General features: G+C 49.5%; 1 protein-coding gene across 1 annotated transcript in view; it reads right to left on the bottom strand.

Moving 5' to 3' along the window:
• WNT3A (Wnt family member 3A) overlaps positions 1–20,207 on the bottom strand; it is a gene marked incomplete at both ends in the record, with an annotated part of 83,673 nt that overhangs the window by 62,464 nt on the left and 1,002 nt on the right. The window lies entirely within an intron of this gene.

The following is a 20,207-nucleotide window of genomic DNA, read 5'->3' as shown; positions in this document are numbered from 1 at the left end:
GTCTGTGTTAGGGAAGGAAACTTGGAGAAGGTTATCTATGTTAGGGAAAGGAAACTTGCAGCATTGTACAGGCTATTGAAAGATACTGATTTAAAAGAGTAAATAAGTGCTTGGGTCGTTATTTCTACAGCTCAAAGCCTCTTCATTCATCTCCTGTGCACTCAGTACCTTGGAACTTGACCAGTTCTATGATTTTGGCTCACATGAAGGCAGGAATTGCACCCTGCAGAGAATTTCCAGTTCTCTGAGTCATCGTAAACACCTATAAAACGTATAGAAATCACTAATGATTTACCTACATGGGAACCATCGCAGAGCAACCAGGAGTGGAAGTGTATGCCTACCTGCTCCTCACAAACCCTGAAATACAAACAGTCAGCAGCATTTGAAGGATCTGCAACAGAACATCTCAAAGTAAGTCGTTCTTCATTGAACATTGCTCCATATTTAGGCCATAATTTCGGAGATGTGTGGAACTGGCAGGTCTGACATTGGATCTTTGGGAGACCTGAGCCCTTTTGAGAGGCAGGTGGAGGCTCCTTGGATGGCACAAGATCCTCATCATCTGTGACAAAATTCGTGGACAAAATTGTAATGGGAGGTGAGATCCACTTGTCCAGCTGATGGCCTCCAGCAGGCATGGAGTGGTCTCCACCTGAGCAAGTCATCCAGCTTTCCCTCTCAGCAACTAAGAGAATCGAGAAACACCATTTGAGGGCACAGTTCAAGGTGTTTTCACTCCGTTTTTTTAACATCTTCAGGCTGAGAATCCCGTCCCACTACCAATCACTCATTTCTCCTCCTTATCGACCACAGAGGAGACAGGAAAAGATGTCTCTGTTGCAGATGTCTGAGCGTGGATGTCCTGGAGCACGTCCTGAAGGAATCAGTGCTCAGACACCGCCGCACGATAAATCCCCGTCTCCACTTAGGGCTCAATCTCATGGTCAAGCGAGCGGAGCTCAAATTACTGCCTAGTGCTAGCTGACCCACAGCAATCCTACATATGTGAATCCCTAGCCTACAGCAAATGCTGGCAAATGTGATTTAAATTAACCCTTTTTTATTGTGGGTAAGCAAAGTCTAATTACCTCACTTGCTGCAGGCGAGCTGTGAGCACACAGACAGGTACCAAGGGTCAGCTGATGTGTGGTAACTTGTTGCACCGCAGAAACTCGATCAGGAGTTTAATTTGCTAGAACTTCCACACACAGGCAAACCCTTAGACTTGGATTCTAATTTCTCCTAAAGCCTCAGGCAGTACAAAATTGGCTGAAAGTTGTGTTAAGGAGAGGGAGAGGTCACAGCGATGCCCCTCCATGCTGGGAGGTGCCGTGACATGGTGGACATCAGTATTGCTCCAAAACTCCTCCATTTTGTACAAATCTAACAGTGGTAACAATAAAAAAACCCCTTAAATTCCTTAATCTTTTTCCAGATGAAAGCATTAAGAGCTGCTTGTATCAAAGAGCAGCAAATCTGTTTCACCAGAGGCAGCCAGCATCCCTTATAACGGAACCATGCTGAATAGAAAACAATAAAAGGCATTTATTTCTCACAAATAAATCAATTTTTAGGTAGGTTAATAGGACTTTTCATTCTGAATGTCACCAAAGGTCCTGACTCATAGTTACCATGACAGTCCAGTCATGTCTAAGTCAGGTCTTGGTCACAAACTCGATCTCTTTGTTGTTCTAAGACACAACTTTCAAGAGAGATGCTGAGAATTTTACTCTCCCATCCCACCTCTGCTGTCTGCTACCAAGGCAGACGTGATCAGCAGCGTTATGACCACAAGCAGAGTCCTGCTCACCTCACCAGCCCGGGGCAGAGCACAGGAACGCCTCGTGATCCATGGGGCCCATAGGACACTCCTGAAATTATCTACTCCAAGTACTCTTGGAGTGACAAACTCCCACCCAGATAATTGGAAGCACTTTTTTCCAATTTGGAAGTGAAATGGGAACTACTGATGGTTCACTGAAACCAGCCAGACTCAGCTCAGAAGTAGACCTGAAGTGTGGTGAAGTCGATGAGTCCCTGACCGGCCAAATCCCTCAAGAGAAAGGATGGATTCGCCCACCCTGCTGACGTCTTCAAGATCTCAGCTCAAAGCTCTTCCCCAAAAATGCATTTCAGCCCCACTTGTTTGGGTGAATAGGGGAAAACATGGTGGAATGCCCACTGCAATCCTAAAAAATGAGCCCACAGACCTTTACACCCCAGACCCACTTTCAAATGGGTCGAACCATCAATCACCAATGCTGGAATTTCCCATGATGGGACTCACTGCACAGAGACAAACACAGGTGTCTCCCTACAAAAATGTCCTTCTGCCTTTACTGAATCCACTGTACACAGAATATTTGGCAATTAAACCCTATCCATGCAGGACTGCAGGGGACCCCAGTCACCTCTGGGATCAAGACCTCAGCATTTATAAGAAAGCCCTGGAAATACGGACCTGTTTTATGCTGGAGAGCTGAGCTTGCTACTCCCACCATTCCCTGTGACTTCCTAAATAAGGCATGGATTGCACTGCACCAACAAATGAAGGAGTTTCTTAAATCCCAGGGGGAACAAAAGAAAAGAAAAGGAAAGGAAAAGGTGTTCAGACATTGCGGAGTTACAGGAAAGCAGATGGATGTTTCAACTGGAGAAAAATGAGGTCAATTCTGTTTCAATTTCGCAGAGCTGAAACTTTGTGTTAACTTGGAAACTCAGTTGTAACCACTTTTGCCATAAGGGTAAGAATGGGATAATCCTCCTAAAAAACAAATTGCCATGGAATTCTAGAGGTCACTGGAGACCAGACCCACACTCTGCAAAGCCACATGAGTTGTGATGACATCCCTCATTTGCTAAGGATGTTCTGGGGAAACCTCCCTGTTTCCCGGCTGCCTCCCCTGAACACACATCCACAAAAGCCTGATGAGACACCAAGGCCTTGCTCTTATGAAATCAGTCTGGAGACAGAGACTTTCTCACTGGAGAGGTTTGCAGCAGAGCAGAGCAAGAAGGAAGCTTCCAGAGCGTGGTTAGAAAGTTCTCTGGAGTCAGGGCTGCTGGACGATTAGCACAATTAGATTTTGGGAGGACGTGTAGGTACTAGCAAACTTCTCAAGCCACAACTCTGTGCAAGAAGCTCCCACAGCTTCCTCAGCAACAACGAGCTCAGGGTTCATCTCTGCACTGTAATATCGTTAGCGTGACATTTGTCACCTGCTGTCCCCATCCTCCAGGCTATGGAGCTGTGGCAGTTCACACCATTCCAGCCTCAAACAGGTTCTCAAGGCTGCAGGACTTCAATCGATTTGCAAAACAAAAAAACCCTCTGGATTCACCAGGACTGGAATTTCACACATGCTTATGGCAGAAACCAATGTTCATTGGAGTTCATCTAATCTCTCTGGAACACCTAAAAGTTAGGAATTCAGTTAATGACATCACCCAAAACCTCTCTGACCTCATAACAGAATCACTAGGACTGAAGAAGAGCAACTTGCTCTGTCCTAAGATAGATGCCTAGAATAGGTGGGGTTGAACTGCCCTCAGGGAGTTAGTCCCTGAAAAAGGATTCTACCTGGAAGTTATAAACCAGATGTTTAATTTTGGATGACAAAAGCTTGCCACGATGAATCGCATCCTTCTCCTGAGCCATGCACACACAAAAAATATGCAACAGCGAGTTCAGAGGAAGAGGTTTCTAAAACACCTCTCAGCTTGGTTTTAAACTAAAAGAGAAGAGATTTAGATGAGATATTGGGAAGAAATTCTTAGCCATGAGGGTGGTGAGGCCCTGGAACAGGTTCTGAGAGCAGCTGTGGCTGTCCCTGGATCCCTGGCAGTGCCCAAGGCCAGGCTGGACGGGGCTTGGAGCAGCCTGGGATAGTGGAAGATGTCCCTGCCCATGGTAGAGATTGGAATGAGATGATCTTCGAGGTCCCTTCCAATTAAACCCCTCCTATGTTTCTATTATTTCTGTGATTCTGTAGTTAACGAACACGGTCAGCAACTCAGCATTTCCCCAAACCAGTCAAAAGTTCCACCAAGCCACTGGCCGGTCACAAACCATGAGCTGCCCTCTGAAGGGTGCAGTGACGAAAAACTGCTTCTGTTTTCTCTACAAGGTCTTGGTTGTCCCCATCACAGCCATAAATGGTTATACAGGTCTGGTAACAATGTTCCAGTCCTAAAGAAAAATGTGACTTAGCAGACCTGAGGTCAGCAACCCTTTCCTAGAGTGGCCAGAACCAGCTGCTCCAGAAAAAAACTGTTAAGTGCACCACACAGGATGTTTGTGGAACTTCATTCCTTGCAAAAATCTTACTCTGGTCTTCAATAGCCACATATCACCTTAAGCCCAGAAATAAAGTCCCAAAATACCCTTGTTATTGACTACAACAATCCTGAATATTCGTAATAACTCTGCAAATATTGCCTGGAAAAAATGTACTGAAAAATACTGTGTTTAAATTGAAAGAGTTTGAAGAAGATTTGGGTCTTTTACCTCTTTTCTCCAGGCAAAATCAACAAGGAAGGTCAAGGACCTGACAAACACTTCAGGTTTCTCTTCAGCCTCTCTTAAAATAGGGATAAAATCCTCCCAGACACCAACTGGCATCACATCAATGATATTTGTGGGGTGTTCAGGCACCCAGTCATCCCTCCCAACTTTACCTGTCTAAAAGGGAGGTGTTTAGGCTGTCTCTAGAGTGGATGGAGAAAGACAGGCAACTCCAGACAGTGATTCATCACATCCACTCGAAAGATCCCAATCTCAGGAAGGATGAATCGCCCTCAGAAGGTGCCCAACTTTCTAAGATGGTTGGCTCAGATAGCTGACCATTACATGGCTAAAATAAAGTGAGTGAATTTGGTCCAGAGGTCTCTTAGGGGAGGTTCTGTCACCCAACAGAGCACAGATACAACTCCTTGTGTGCTTGGAGACAGAAGGAGTGCTCCAACATTCCGAGAAAACCCTGCTTTCAAAGCAGAGCTGTTCCCAGTTGGTGGAATGCTTCCTCCAGGATGAATTGAATCTTCCCCATGTTCGCTTGAAAGGAGATGCCTCAGATAACTTGAGTCAGCCTTTGGGATCATCATGAGACAAAGTCCCAGCCCATAAGCAAGTGGGTTGTTGGTTTTGTGGGTATTTTTTTGGACTGGAACATTCAGTCCAGTTCTTGGAATATTTTAAAGGCATTTTCCCTTGCTCTGTCCTTGAGCTCGTGCACAGTTATGCTGTGCTTGCTCCTAGGCAAGGTTTCTATCTGTGCAGCAATGGAAGACTCACAGACCACTATTCCAAGGTCTTTCCTTCAGAAAATCAAGGTCTTCCCTCCTGAACACTTTGTGGCCATTTCCCAGGTCTATGGAGAGCACTTGGAAAGGCACCCGGTGACCTCAAGGCAACCTGGGAGCATTGCTCATCCCACAACCACACCACACTGGCTAAAGAGCGTTTTATGTGCCTGACTTCATATCTCCACATGTTTAAATCTCTTCAGGGCTCGGGAGCTGGCTGTGAGAAACAGGAATATTAATATTCTGTCAGTGCCCAGAAGGTCTCTGACTATGAGGCAAGTAAAGCTGGTGTGGTGTCTGTAGACTATCTGCCCTTGTTGGCTGATCCTGGCCACCAGGACCGCAAAGACCTCAAGTTCTCTGCCAAAACAGTGCAGTGGAGTCAATCTCAGCAAATCCTTTCTGGCAAACCAAGGATGAACTGAAATAATTGTAATTTGAAATGGAGAAATGGCAAAATTGTGGTTTATGTAAAGCAGAGGAGTTTGATTTTTATTTTTCGGGATGGCTTTTCAAGGGTACTGAGGTTAGAGGCACAGGCCCAAGTTACTGGGAGTCAAACCAGGGTGTGAGCCATGTGAACACCCATGTGAACGTTCTTACCCCCTGGTAAATATGAACCATCTCGTGTTTATTGCAGGGAAGGAGCATTCACACGGGCAGTTACCACAGAAAAACTGGCATCTGATGAGTTCACACCCTAACTTACCTCGTGGTAATTTGTTCAGGTGCCCATCCCCTAAGGTGCCATTCCCAAAGTGAAGTTGGAGGACGCAATGTCCCCTTTATACTCAGAGTCAGCAATTCAGTGGTTATGGCACCTACCCATGGGATGGGAAAATGAGCTTTACAAGTTTCCTCTGCTCCATTCGGAGCAGCATTTTGAACCCAAGTTTCCCAAATCTCAGCAGCACGCCCTCGCCAATAGATTATGCTGTCACCCAGGACTACCAAATCAATTATTCACATTGATTGAGGCTTGGCCAACGCTGGGGATTCAGCCAGGAACCTGTGGAGCTCAGAGCTCTCAACACCCGTCACCGCTGAGAGCGGGGTGCAGACCAGGATCCCTGGTGCATGGGTGGATTTTGCGAGTTCTGAAGGATACACACCGAAGTTCTGCAATTCTGCCTTTGCATGCCCCAAAACCCCATCCAGCTCCAAGCCAAGTTTTGCTGCACGTTGTCAGATATGTACAAGCCTTAACTGGGCTCCTTCTCTCCCCTGCACTAGGATAGGGGAGATGGGACTGAGATATGCCTGTAATTTCCATACATTATTGCTGTATGTCCCTGATAGCATGGATAATAACGTGCTGTGTATCAGCCCACCACAGGAAAGACTCTCCCTGCTCCCAGGCTTCATCTCAACCCGTGCGACCCAGCCTGGTGCCCGGGCACAGAAAATGCACAGAACTGCCCCGGTATTTAAGGATAAACACAAAGCAAAGATGGCACTTTTCTGGCTCAGAATCAAAGGGTGAAGCAACTGGAAGGATCAAGACCTAAAGGAGCTCGGAGTCTTAAGACATGAGACAAAGGAATTGCTCCAAAGCAGCACTTTCCTGGCCCAGAATCAAGGTATGAAGCAACCTGTGGGTTCCTGAAGGATCTCAGAGTCCCAGACACAAGAAGAATAGGCTGTCCCAAAGTCTGCTACAGTCAAAGGAAGGTTTTCTTTGAGTTCCAGCTGGTTTTGGAGCAGAAGCCAAAGCTAAGAAGAGGGATATGTGATCTACCTATGCATATACACATAGGCATGTGTATTATATATGTATTTAGCTACCTTCCTCCATAATGAATACTTCTTCTCTCCAAAGAATCCTCACAGAAGGTGTTCACTGGGCTTTTCTAGGACATGTCTCTGGGAGCTGCCAGCACCAATCCACCAGGCAAGTGGGTGACATCCAGCATGGGAACCATGGACCTCCAAAGCATTGGAGTCCTTCCTCCTCCTTAAATCTAATGAGGAGGTTCCTTCACTTCATCCCTTCCTCAGCCATACAAAGCAATGAGGAGATTGGTGGCATGGCCCACTCCTCCCATAAATCACATCTCAGAATGAGAAGGAAGGGGGAAGAAACCCTCTGATGATCAGAGAGTTGCAGCAATGGTCCTACAAAGGCCGAGAGAGTTGGGACTGTTCATCCTGGAGAACTGGGAAGACCTCATTGTGGCCTTCCAGTAATTAAAGGGGGCTTATAAAAAAAAAAAGAGGGAGAGGGATTTTATACATGGGCAGATAGGGATTAGACAACGGAAACAGTTTTAACTAAATGAGATCTTAGGACCAAGTTCTTTACTCAGAAGGTGGTGAAGCACTGGATCAGCTTGTGGATGCCCTATCCCTGGAAGTGTCCAAGGCCAGGTTGGATGGGACCCTGAGGAACCTGAAGCAGTGAATGACATCCCTGCCCATCACAGAGGGTTGGAACTGGATGACCTCAGAGGTGCCTTCCAACCCAAAGCATTCTGTGCCCTGTAATTCTATGAAACAGAAGATGAATTGAAGAAGACAAAAAACGGAACGAGGAGTTACTCTGTGGGCGCTGAAACTGGTGAGCACTGACTCTTTTGTCTGGATTCAGGATGTCCAGGGAACATGGACGTGCACACACACACTGCTCACACCCTTCAGCCCCGGTGAGGACACTGCTCACATTTCTACCCCATTTAACTGCCCATTTTTGTGAGACCCGTGGGTATCTAATCTTTTTCAGAACCTCTGCCAAAAGAAGCTCATTGGGCCAAGGGGTTTCAATGTCATTACGGGGACAAACAGGCAGCAGGATTGCTTAAACCTTGGCTCATGCAGAAACTAGTTCTGAGAGATGGATTAGAGCAGCAGTGGAGCTGAGAGCCCTTCCATGAGCCCCTCCTTGCCCCCAGCCTGGTTCCCCCTCTGGAGCCTGAAGGACATCAGTCCCTTTGCACAAGCAACTACAGGTCTGCATGAAAACACTTTGGAAAAGCCTGAATTTCACAGAAAAAGGTCAACATGGCTGAAAATTACACAAATTACACCTGAGGTGTCTCCATCTATTCTTTCCTAAGATTACTAATAAAGTCTAACTTAGCACAGCAGTGCCCAAGGCTAAGTTCATGCCTAACTAAGCACCCAGACAGTTTTATGTAGAGACCTGTCGTCAGTTTAGACTTCACATCACTTCCCTCACTCTTCCATTATATCGATGCCACTGTATTCTTCTGGCATCAAAGAACATCCCAGGTACCTTTCCTGACATCTCTAAGATCAAGGAAATTTGAGATAAACCCAGCTCTTCCTCATTCACAGTAACAGAAACAGTCTGGGAATTCGAGGACCAGACAGCACAAGCTGTATGAATAAAATTGTACAGATCTTATCAGCGAGGTCAGCAGAACTGTGAAAACGTGAAGCTCAGAAGACAACAGGAGCTGGTGAGCCCTGCTGCAGGGATTCCAGAATCAGAATCATGGTTGGCTTTGAGGGTGGTGGCCTCTGTCAAGGTGCCTCCACCTGGCAGCTGACTATGGTTACAAAAAATCCATCCAAATGACTGAATCTTTGACAAATAATGCTCCTGCAAGAGCACTTGTCATGAATCAGCTTTTGCACTGCAACACCCCAGAAGCCAAAACCAAGAGACTTTTGAACAGATACAAATTCCTTGTCCAGGGGAACTGAGGGCAGGATGAGCTTAAGGATTTGGGCACAATGGAATTAAATCACCTGACCTAACCTTGCTGATGCAGGAGTCAGGCTCCCAACTGGTTGTCTTGGTTCTGTTGATCCCTGACAGAGAGATCCTTTCCTCCCGAGATTGACATCGATAGGGCTGCTGAGTCACAGCCAGGAAGTGTCAGCCCTCACTCATGGACTGCAAAGGGAGCTTGGATGACTCCCTCAGATGGGATGTGCAGCTCTGAGCTCAGCAGGGCTGAGCTGATGAACCCAGCTCAGCAGGGCTGCTGTGCGTCAGCACTGTGTGTGTACAGCTCTACGACACCGGGAACAACCCTAAACTCCTCACTCGTGGTCTCTGCCACGCTGACTCACACATGTCCAGCTGCCCTGGCTGCTATCCTCACCCAAAAACTGGGTTTTTTTTAAAAAACAGTGAGCCAAAGGTAACTCTGGCGCTGCTTCTCCTGCTGGCTCTGCTCAGTGACCCCACACTGCAGCTTGGAATGGGATGTGGGCAGCTCTCTCTGACAGAGCCTGTAGGAAACTCCCCTTTTCCCACCTTTCTGATTCTCCTCTGTCCAGGTGCCCAAGCTGTTTGTTTAGGCCTGTGATGGGCAGAGAAGAAATATGGCCAGAGGTCCCACGTCCCAAGGATGAGTTTTAGCGGCTGAATTACCTCTTCCCCCTGGTTAATCACAAAGCCTGCAGTTCATTAGATAGTCAAGGTTTTGCATGTTGCCCTGCCCTTCTGGTGCCAGAGCTTGCCAAAACTGGGCTCTTGAAAGAATCCATCAAGAGCCTGGTTTCCCTCATTCCTGAAGCCTGGCTGCAGGACAGAATTCCTCAATTCATTTCAAGTCCCAGTGTCAGGGGCAGCAGGAGCACCACTGCTCTCACTGCTGCTGGCTGACACCACCAAGGTATCTGAGGCTGTAAATTTAGGCCAGTTTACACAAATCCTGAATTCGTTTCTCTGTTAGAATTTGGAGACTCTTCTGGCCAGCAGAACAACTGCAATTTTAGTGGAGCTACAGCTGTGCTGGGAACACCCTGCCATGTGTTAGGCTGGGCTTGACCCTTTCATTCACCAGCAGACCGAGACTACACATTGAGTCAGCAGGACAGATGGACTCAATGCTCCTCTGGATCACAGACTTCCCATATGCCTGTGGGCAACTTACACCGAGGGTTTCAGTGGCCACTGAATTAGCATTTCCCTGTCTGATCTCCAATCTTCTGCTAATGTGTCTTATCTATTCTCTTTCAACTCGGTTGTTTGCCCCATCTGTCTGGGCCCTGTACTCTCCCAGGCAAAACCCAGTTCCCACTGTGCCCTCAGTCTTCTGTTGCAAGTGACTTTGAGGTTTTGCAATCAATCCACTAATATCCATGAGCCATCCTGCTAGGAAAAAGCAGTGATCCGGTAAGCTCCTTCCTTCTCCAGATGATATTCCTGTTAGCAATGACTCAGTGTTAACTGAGTGCTTATATCCATGACTTCTTCACAATTCTGATTTAGGCAGATTTAATCCAGCCTGGAGCACGTGAGGATGGATGAGGTGATTTCTGGATTTAATGGTGGTGGAAGCTGTTACACCTATTTTTGCAAGCCCACAGAGGGATGGATCTCAGTTAACCCAAGGTGCCCAAGAGTTAGGCAGCTAAATCTGTGCTGCTAAAAGCCTGTTCTCTCTGCAGCGTGTGAGAGGAAATAAGCACTTCAAAAAAAGCAACAGAGCTAATCCACTTTTCCTCACACTCAGAATGAGCTGAGGGTATTCATGGACCACCACTGACAAGGGGCAGCTCAATAAAATCAGCTAATTGATCACGCTGCAGCAATGCCATCAATAAATCTGAGGCATAAAGCACAAATTAGGTGTCTAAGCAGCCCTGCCTCCTGTCCTTCCCCACTCAGCCTCGTGTTTTGTCTGAGCACTTCCAGCAGCAAATCTTTCCAGGGGGTGACCCAACCAGAGCCCTGCTGCAGCAGAGCAGCTCTCAGGGCCTGGAGATCAGGCTGCAGGTTCCTTTCTCTATAGATTTAAAAAAATCAGCACTCTTCGTTCCAGCCAGCCAGGGAAGGGGACAGGCTGGGCTGAGCTTCCCAGTCCCTGAATCCTTCGCTGTAGGAAAGTAACAGAATATATCAAAAGGTTGGATGGGGCTCTGAACCACCTGGGACAGTGGAAGGTGTCCCTGCCCATGGCATGGGGTGGGACTGGATGGGCTCTGAAGTCCCTTCCAACCCAAACCATTCTGGGATTCAGTGGTTCTGTGATCCACAGAAGGGCACTGTCCTCAGAGCCTTCAGGATGGCTCTTCACCACTGCCCCAAATCCACGGGATCTGTGTGGTACCCAGCTCTCCTGGCCTGGATCACTAAGGCAACTTATTCCACATCAAATTCACCTCGATGGCTGTTTCCAGAACGTTCAAGAAATTGAAACTTCACAAGAATTCCCTTCAAACGCCCTTCTGAGATACAGGATTTTTGCTCAGTTCTTCTACACCTGTGGAAAGCAATGCCAGGACTTCAAGTGAAGGGTTTTTCAAATGTAATTTAGTCACTAAAGATTCACCTCGAAGAGTCCTCCAAAGGAAATATCCTCTTTCAGCACTGCACACCTCTGTGTACATCCTAAAATGCCCAGGAGTGGCATAAAATGGCTTAGGAGTGTATTCAAAGACAAAACTGACCCATCCAAAGGGAGATATCTTTGTCCCAGGCATCCAGAATCCCCTTCCAGGCAATGGCTGGGAAACTGGCACGGCCGGGATGGGATTCATCTCATCGCAAAGTAAGTGTCTGACAGATGTCAGAGGAGCTGCATCTCATCTCTCACCACTAGCTCTAAAGGAATCTTGGTTAGAGACCGCAAAATATTCAGGAAGATTCGCGAAACCAATCATGGATCTCCCAAAACCCAGCATTAACCAGATTTTTGTGTCTCTGGAGGAGCTGTGGGTCTCCCAGTAAATTCTGCAAATCTTACCTGATGCCCTCTGGTATTCCCCTGACATTCACTGGGTTTTGGATGGAGTCCTACCTGCCCACACTGTCCCATTCCTTCCCAGCTACAGCAGGCTTGGGAAAAAATGGGAATTCTCCCTTAAGTGTGTCCCTCAGCCTGCCGAGGATTTAGAGTTGTATTCTGTCATGCCACACAACACTGTCTAGCAACAGGCTCCATTGTTGCTCTTGTGGGGGCAGAGGCACAAGCTGAATGGGAGGCTTGGCAACTGTTCAAGGAGTTCCATTCCCGCCTCCCCACCCCTCAGGAAATATCTCTATTAGACAAGGTGCACCCCTCTGGAAGCACAAGGAGCTCCTGCTCTGCCCAGTGCAGTTTGGATTCGTTTCACGGGCTCAGCTGCAGCGGGGATGGGCTCTGCCTTTGCTCCCTGCTCCATCCCACAGTGGGAATTCTGTTGGGTGATGGTGACTTCCCTGGAAAGCTGGGCGTGCGTAACTTTAGCCAGGAAACCGCGTCTTCCAGCAGAGAGGTAGAGGAAATACAAACCTGGAAAGTGAAATTAAGAGGCATGGACTGGGAAAAGGGAAAAGGGGATTGATTTCAGAGATCTAAAGGAAAAACAAAGCCAGAGGAATTCTTGAAATGCAGAAACATCTGCGACCGTGTCCCTCTGCCAAGATGACTGTCAGGACGGGGCCACAGGGAAACCACTTCAAATCTCCCTTTAAGAAGTTTTGAGATAAAGTTCTACCACAATCTTGACTCGTGGGTGTGCTTGGGGGATGGTGGGAGACTCTGGGTGTGTCTAAGAGCACGGGGAAGATGCATTTGTTCTCTGGAGTGTCCTGGATGAAAGGCAGGAGTAAATAGGTTACAGAGGAAGCTGCAGAATCCTCAGACTGCCAAATACGGATTTCCTGAGGAGGGGGGGTGTCTAGAGGTTTTCGGTACCGGCTTGGATGCCACGAATGCTCCTGCACCCATTCCAATACATCAACGAGCACTGAAGAGAGTATAAAATACAGGAAAATGATGGACAACAAGTCCATTACTTGACTTGAGCCATGTGAAATTATGCCAGGCAACGGGAATTATGGATTTTGACAGGAAACAGGCAAATGTGCAAACTCTGAAGGGGGGTTCCTTGTGTTGGGAATAATCTGACTAAACCTGGATGACACTGGTGGTCATTGCTCTGAGCTGGCCTCCTCAGCTCCTCCACTGGCACAGAGGATTTCACCAGCCAAGCTCCAGCAAACACCTGAGATATGAATTGCAGCAGAAGAAAAGTGCCCAGTTCTCCTCAGAGAAAGGAGCCAAGAGCCCCTGGATCGATGGGAGACACGGAAATTGCAGACATGCAATGGATAAAGTGAATTCCACCCCCAAGGCTTTGCTCAGCTGCCTGCAGATGGACATGGAGCGATGCTGAGATGATCTGGGGTTTTCCTCACTGGTCTCCAGCTGCTGCCAAGAAAGGAGCAGGTCACCAGTGGATTGGATACAATCCCTGCCAGGCCTCTGAGGATGACCAGGATGTCACCAAACATCTCACCCAGCAGGAGAACCTGCACGTGGGCTCCTGACGGGAACCCGGCCATCTCCACTTGTGGGCTAGATGCCATTCCAGGGAGGCAGGTTTGAACTAGGAACACTGGGAATGGTGCCTGGCAACCAGGAAAGCTCCCAGACCTGTGATGAACACGAGGCCAGGCTGGAAATGTGAGGGTCTGCCATGCCCTGAGCTCCAGGAACCCCCGAGGCACTCTCTGAGCCTTCTCCAACGCACTCTGAGCCTATAGAACCCAGCGGGAGAGGAGAAATGACCAACCCAGACACCTGGAATCCCTTCCACGGCCGGTGATGTGAGAAGGCAACCAGCCACATGCTCTGATGTGACCTTGGTGAAGCCTGAGAGTGCAAAGGTGCAACAGGAGAAAAGCACTTCACACCAAGAGCGTGAGGGAATCTCCACCTTGGGAAAGAGCAGCAGCAATCCCTGCTAATAATTATCACTGGATCCCTGGAAGTATAACTGACTGCCTTAACACCAGGACAGAAGCTGTGGTGAGGAGGAGGAGACCAAAAGCACCTTGAACTCCTTTGATGGCCCAGTCTCTACAAATGCAAAGCCCCCTCTGGGCAGCAGCAACACCCGGATGGGAAGGGGACTGTGAATATGCAGGTGAGGAACCAGGAAGAGGGACAAACACCACCTTTGTGATGCAGAACGCTCTCCCCCGGCTCCTAGGCTGCTTTTGAAAGCCGTGCCCTATGTTAGGAGTTCAGAACAAGGAAGTTAATGCATCAGTCCTCCTTCCCTCCCCGTGATTTTTGCACGTTCCAGTAGAATTTGGAGTGAACTTATGAACTGATGGGATTTTTACAGGTCGTGCTAAGACAGACTGAAAACAAATCCTTCCGCTTTTAAAGGGACAAAAGGGGAAAAGAGCATCATGGGTGGCACGGGATAGATGGGAACAGTTGGCATGGACACTTTCAGGAGTGGCTTTGCTGCAAGACCAACCCTAGGCCTGATCCAGCAGAGCCCTGATGGATACCCCAAGGGAAGGCTCCAGCCTGGATATTCCCCCCTTTCAGTATGAAGCCCCACCGAACTGCCTCGGCTCTGGGCTTCGTCTCTTGGTGCTGCCAGCAAAGCAGAGATGGGTTTAGAGAGACCTTTTGGGCTGGGGACACTCCTGCTGCAGCCTTGGGGCTGGGCCCAGTCCAGCCTTGGCCAAGCACGTGGACAAGACCTGTGTGCTCCAGCCAGTGCTTCCCCCCTGCCATTTCCCCTTCCTTTCCCCCATAGCCCAGTGGGTTTAACCCCAGCACCAGCACCACCCGAGCGGGCAGAAATCACCACGCTCCACATCCCCACGAGTCAGAGGGAGCCTCTCTGGAACCTTCTCCTTCCCAGCCACGACCTCCAGACCTCCCTGATGCTCCTCCCCTCTTTCCAGCCACACTCTTCATCCCCACAGGGGAAGCAGGGCACGAGCACGAGTCCAGCCCTGCTCTGCGCTGGGAATTTCACCGTGGATGTCGGTGGGACCGGTCCGTCCTGGGGACGAACGAGGCTGTCACACCCAGCTCAGCTGCCCGGCCCCAAAGGGAGCACCCTGACTCAGTGCCCGCAGGATTGCCCCTGCGATACCCTTGTGCAAGGCCTGCCAAGTGCTGTCATTATGCCCAACAAAGCCTTTGAAATGCGGCTGGGTGCCTTGAATCACGAACTCGAGGAACGCTGGGCAAGGGCAAAGCCGAGCGTCAAACCCCTGCTCATCCCGCCGGGATTTCCCTGCGCTCCCGCGCGCGTGAAGGAAAAATATTTGTTCCTCGTGAGGCCTAACGTGGAATAATCTCCTCCTGCTGCTGCTGCTTGGCACCAAGGATGCAGGAATTGGTGCAGGGACTGGAGAAGCAGCAGCGTTGCTGCAGGGCTGGAGCTGAGTTGGAAGGAAGCGGGATGCCAGCAGGAAAGGGATCCCGCAGGTTTGGGATGGAGACGCCAGCGAGTCAGCCTGGCTTCCCCTGGTGCAATCAGCAATCCGTGACTTCCTTTTCTAGGAGACACCACAGTAAAAATCAAGGCTCCTCCAGCCTGAACCTTTTAGAAGGAATGGTAAAAAAGCCTTTTTTGGCCAACAGAAAGCAATGCAGTTCCCAACCCTCAGTTCCAGCTACTCTGGTTGAAGATGTCCCTGCTCACTGCAGGTGACCTTTAAAAGGCTCCTTCCAACCCAAACTATTCCAAGTGCTCAAAACTTTTCCAGTGAGAATTCTTAGAGGTGCTCCAATATCTGCAAAGGACAGGTTTCACCTCCAGGGTTACCTGGAAACAGCTGGGGAGCAAAATGATTCACTTTTCCTCATTTTAGTTAGGAAAAGCTTTTTTTTTGGATGCAACTCCTTCCGCCAACGCTTTGAATATCAAGTTGCTGTTTTCCAGGTTAATTTATCTAATAAAGTCCTCTTAAAATGGAAAAAAAAAATCAATTAATATGTAGCAGAACAACACAACTTAATAAAATGAGTCCGAAATTTGAGTAGATGAGGGATTTGGGATTTTCTTTAGCACTCTGGGAAAGTCCCAGCCCTCCCCGTGTTTCAAACAGGGACTTCTTGCTGAGACCTTGCAAAATTTTCAGTTCCTGCTGCGAAGAAACCTCTTGGTGTGATCTTGGTCCAGTCATTTAACCTCACCAGCTCCTCTGCAACTGGGCTATGCCAGGAACAACACAAACACCATCAGAGTTTGTTCCTTCAGTCCCAGCTGAAAGATGGAGATGGAAAATGATTCCCCTTCCCCTTTGCACACAGCATCCTCTGAATGGAGCGGGGTTTTTACCACCTGGATCTACACAGAAAGATCCCTTTGGCCCTTTTCCCTCCACTCTGCTGCTGCTTGGATGCCAACCAGCCACCCCACATCCAGAAAAGCCAAACTGGGGGGAGCCAAACTGAGAGCAGCCTACACCATCATTCCATGATTACTCCCTGCCTGGAGAACCAGGGCTGTGTCAGCTGCTGCTGTAACACAGGTACAGGCACATAAAGGCAATTCCAAGGATTGGGAGAAGGGTGGGAGAGGGAGGGAGGGAGGGAGGGAGGGATGGATGGATGGATGGATGGATGGATGGATGGATGGATGGATGGATGGATGGATGCAGAGGGACTGCACTGCTACACTGATGGATTTTAACCTCACACCACAACCCGCTGCAGGAGGGGAGGAGATGGAGATGAATTCCAGCACCTCACCCTGGCCAACTGAGCAGAAAAGTGGGGATGCAGCTCACACCTCTGAGCTCTAGAGATCGCTTAGGAGCCCTGCTGCCAGCACCCACGGCCCAGGCTGTCCCTCCAGTGACCTCCCAGGGCTCTGCCTCCCTGCTGGCTAGCGAGGGATGATCCTCTCCCCTCTCAAACCAAGCTCTGCTTTCCCAAGAGCGCAGCTGCCAGGGCTCGGTTTGGTTCTGCAGGGCTTGCAGCAGGCAAGGGTTGGGCTTCTCATGGCATGCAGAGCCTGGCCTGGCTTTCACTCACTTTAAAGCCCATGTTGAGGGGAACAGACCCCAGAAGAGACCAGAGAGCACAACAGGAGTTCATCCCTGCCCTGCTGCTGCTGTGGGGATGCCACGGAACAGGGACAGGCTCAGGTGTAGCACCTGAGCACTGCTGGAGCGACGCCACCGGGGTTACATTTCCTGAACTGCACAAAATACGGGTGGAAAGAGCTGTCAGATCCCTTTTCCCAGCTCTCACGGAAAGGGGATCCTGCAGGACACCACAGCTGTGCCAGGCTTATCCTCCATGGATGAGGAAATCGATGGAGCTGCTGTGGCCAGTGCTGGGGAACAGGAGCAAAGCCAGGCCACGGGCAGGGAAATATCCCCACACACATCCCCACATCCTCCACATCCCCTTCCAAAGGCCTGGCACCCCCAGGAGCACCATTCACTGTGCTATCAGTGATTACAGCTCCTCTCCTCTCCTAGTTTTCCACGGGGCTGATCCCAGCCCACCCCACTCTGGGTGTGACACAGGAATGGCGAGAGCAGCACAGGGGACAGGAGCCCCAGCAGGACACAGGAAGGGACAGACACCACTGCCCAGAGCGATGCCACCACCCCAAATCCCAGCCAGAGCCTGTTGCTCCACTTGAACTCCCCTTCCCATCCCTCTCCCGGCGCACAGTTCAACCACACACATCCCAAGCTGCCTCACACTCAGGAAAAACGATGCCAGTTAGTTTCTCCTACAGCAAAGGGGTCTCCCTCTACTTCTCATTCAGCCCAGAGAGCCTCTCCTGGGATCATCTACGCCAGGAGCAGCATCCTGGGCTGCAGGAGGTTAAGATTCCCATCATGGAAGTCCTGTGTTAATTTTTATTGCTGGTTTTTTTTCCCCTCCTGAATCCAACCCTTCTCCCTTCCGAATCATTTCTGCCCACTGGCTGTGTTCAGACCAAGCCAGGCCACTTAGCACTGATGAACAAAATAAAATAAATAAAATTAAAAGTCTTTTTTTCCCATTCCATGCAGAGTCGGTTAAGGCAGTGCAAGTCAGCTGGAAAAAGTTTAAATTCTGTTCGTGCTGCTCCTGTGACTCCACAAGGACCCCAGACTCCCCCAGGACAGGGAACAGGTTACATTTAATCCCCCCTTAGCCATGAATTCTGCTCGGAATTCCCTCAGCCTTCCTTCGCTCATTCCAATCTCTCCTTTTTTTATTTTTTTTTTTTTAAACAAACCAAGAAATGAACAGCACTAACATTTTAAAAAGAAGCAAAACCCGAAAACCATCTGATTTTTGCTGTTAATCTGGCCCCCTGGGTGTGGAAGAGCCTGTTGCTGCTCCCAGGAGCTGCTCTAGGTTGAACAGCTCAGTGCTGCACTGCACAGGAGAAGGTCCCGGGCGGCTCCTGTGGCACAGGAAATCCCACCAGTACATCCCTAAAACCTGGCTCTTCAATTCCAGTGGGAATCAGTCCCTTTTCTTTGATTATTTTTAAACCATTCTTTCCACAGCCCCTTTTATCCCAGCCTGTAAACGCATTATTTGCTGGTTTTGAGGAACTCACGGAGCCTCCCCCCCCCCACCCCCGCCCCAGCATCATCACGGATGGAGGGTGGGAGCATCGCTGCTCCAAGGGATCCTTTCCCTTCTCCTCCGCTGAACTTTTCCCGAAGCTCCCAGGAATCTGGGAATCTGCTCGGTCTGATTTAAACAGGTGCCCCCACGCCACGGTGGGAGCAGCAATTTAAACAGCTCAGCCAAAAAAAAAGAAGCTGCGAGAGGTAGACAGAACTTACAGCAACACTTGCTCCCCCCTGAAAAATTTACTTTTCCCCGAATTTTGGGACAATAATTAACCGAAACCCACAGGAAAATATAACTTCTCAGTCCCTGCTTTGGCACCGATTTTCTCAAAGTGTAAATATCCACAGGCCCGTGCTTTAGGATGAGTTGATGCTTTAATTAGACACAATTAGTGGGGAGGGGGCACAATTGGGGGGTGGGAAATGAGAGATTTTCTGCTGTAAACACCCAAATCACCACGAGCTGGTAGAGGGGAGGCTTTAAACAGAGACGGTTTAGGATGGGATGTTTGCTGCTTGCATGACCAGACTAAAAAACTCCCCGTCCTCTCTTCCAAAAGAAGAAAAACAACAACAACAAAACAAAAGAACGAGCGGAACGAAATTAAATTAAAATCAAATAAAGCAGCACGGTCGATTCGCTAAGTTTGGGAGCAGCTGGGCTGGCCTAGGAGGAAAGGAACTCCCCTCCCGTTACTGGGACGTGCATCCCGGGGTTCCCTGTGCCACCTCCAGGCCCCAACTCCCCACATTTCCAGGGCTGCTCCCCATCTCCAGCCACGGGGGTGGCCGTGGGTTTATATCTCGCTTGGGGATAAATAAAGAGGGAAAGGTTGAGGATAAATAAAGAGGGAAAGGGGTGGGAGGGCGAGGGGGAATTTCGGCAGCCAATGCAACAGCTCCCGGCCTCTCCTGCGACTCCCCCACCCCAACCAAACCCTCCTTTGCATTTCCATGGCCTAAGGGGGCTTTCTCCTTGCGAAAGAAACGTCTGAAACCGCTGCTTGGCACCGGCAAGGACGGGGAAAAAACCACCCCCGAACCCCGAAGTGCCGCCGCTGCCGCCCCCCCTCCGCACACACCTGATGCCCCGGCTTGGAAAGAGAACTCCTGCCCCTCTTTCCAGCTCCTTTTTCCCAGCCTTTTCCCCCTCGGACAGCCGCGTCTCCCGCAGCTCCGGGAGCGGCGGGGACAGGGGGGACAGGGGGGACCGGGGGGTCGGGGGGCCGGGACCGCGCTCCCCTCGGCGGGTGACAAGCGAATATTTATGTCGGTATTAGAGGAATGCGTTTCCTTCTCCAATCAGGAATGCAAGCAGAGTTCCTAATTATAAGTTAGATGGTGGCTGGGAATAAAAGATTGCTTTTTAATGACTCCCGTCCAGGTGCTCTCGCTGCCTGTCTTCCCAGGAACACATTTGCATTTTATTGCTTTTTCTCCCATCCCAACGAATTCCCTGCTTTCAGACATACCTGAAATAGTTGGAGAGGCTGCTGCCTTCAACACCCTCACCTCTGCACCGCCGGGCAGGGGGGCACCGCGGATCCCCGCACCCGCGGGGTGGGGAAGGGGGGGGGGGGGGGAGCAAGGATTGAACGCACTTTAAAAATTAATTAGGAGGACGGTGATGATTTTTTTTTGGGGGGGG

The sequence above is a fragment of the Coloeus monedula genome, assembly GCF_965178545.1.
Source record: "Coloeus monedula genome assembly, chromosome: 1".
Taxonomy (NCBI): Eukaryota; Metazoa; Chordata; class Aves; order Passeriformes; family Corvidae; genus Coloeus; species Coloeus monedula.
This window is presented reverse-complemented; position numbering and strand designations above follow the sequence as displayed.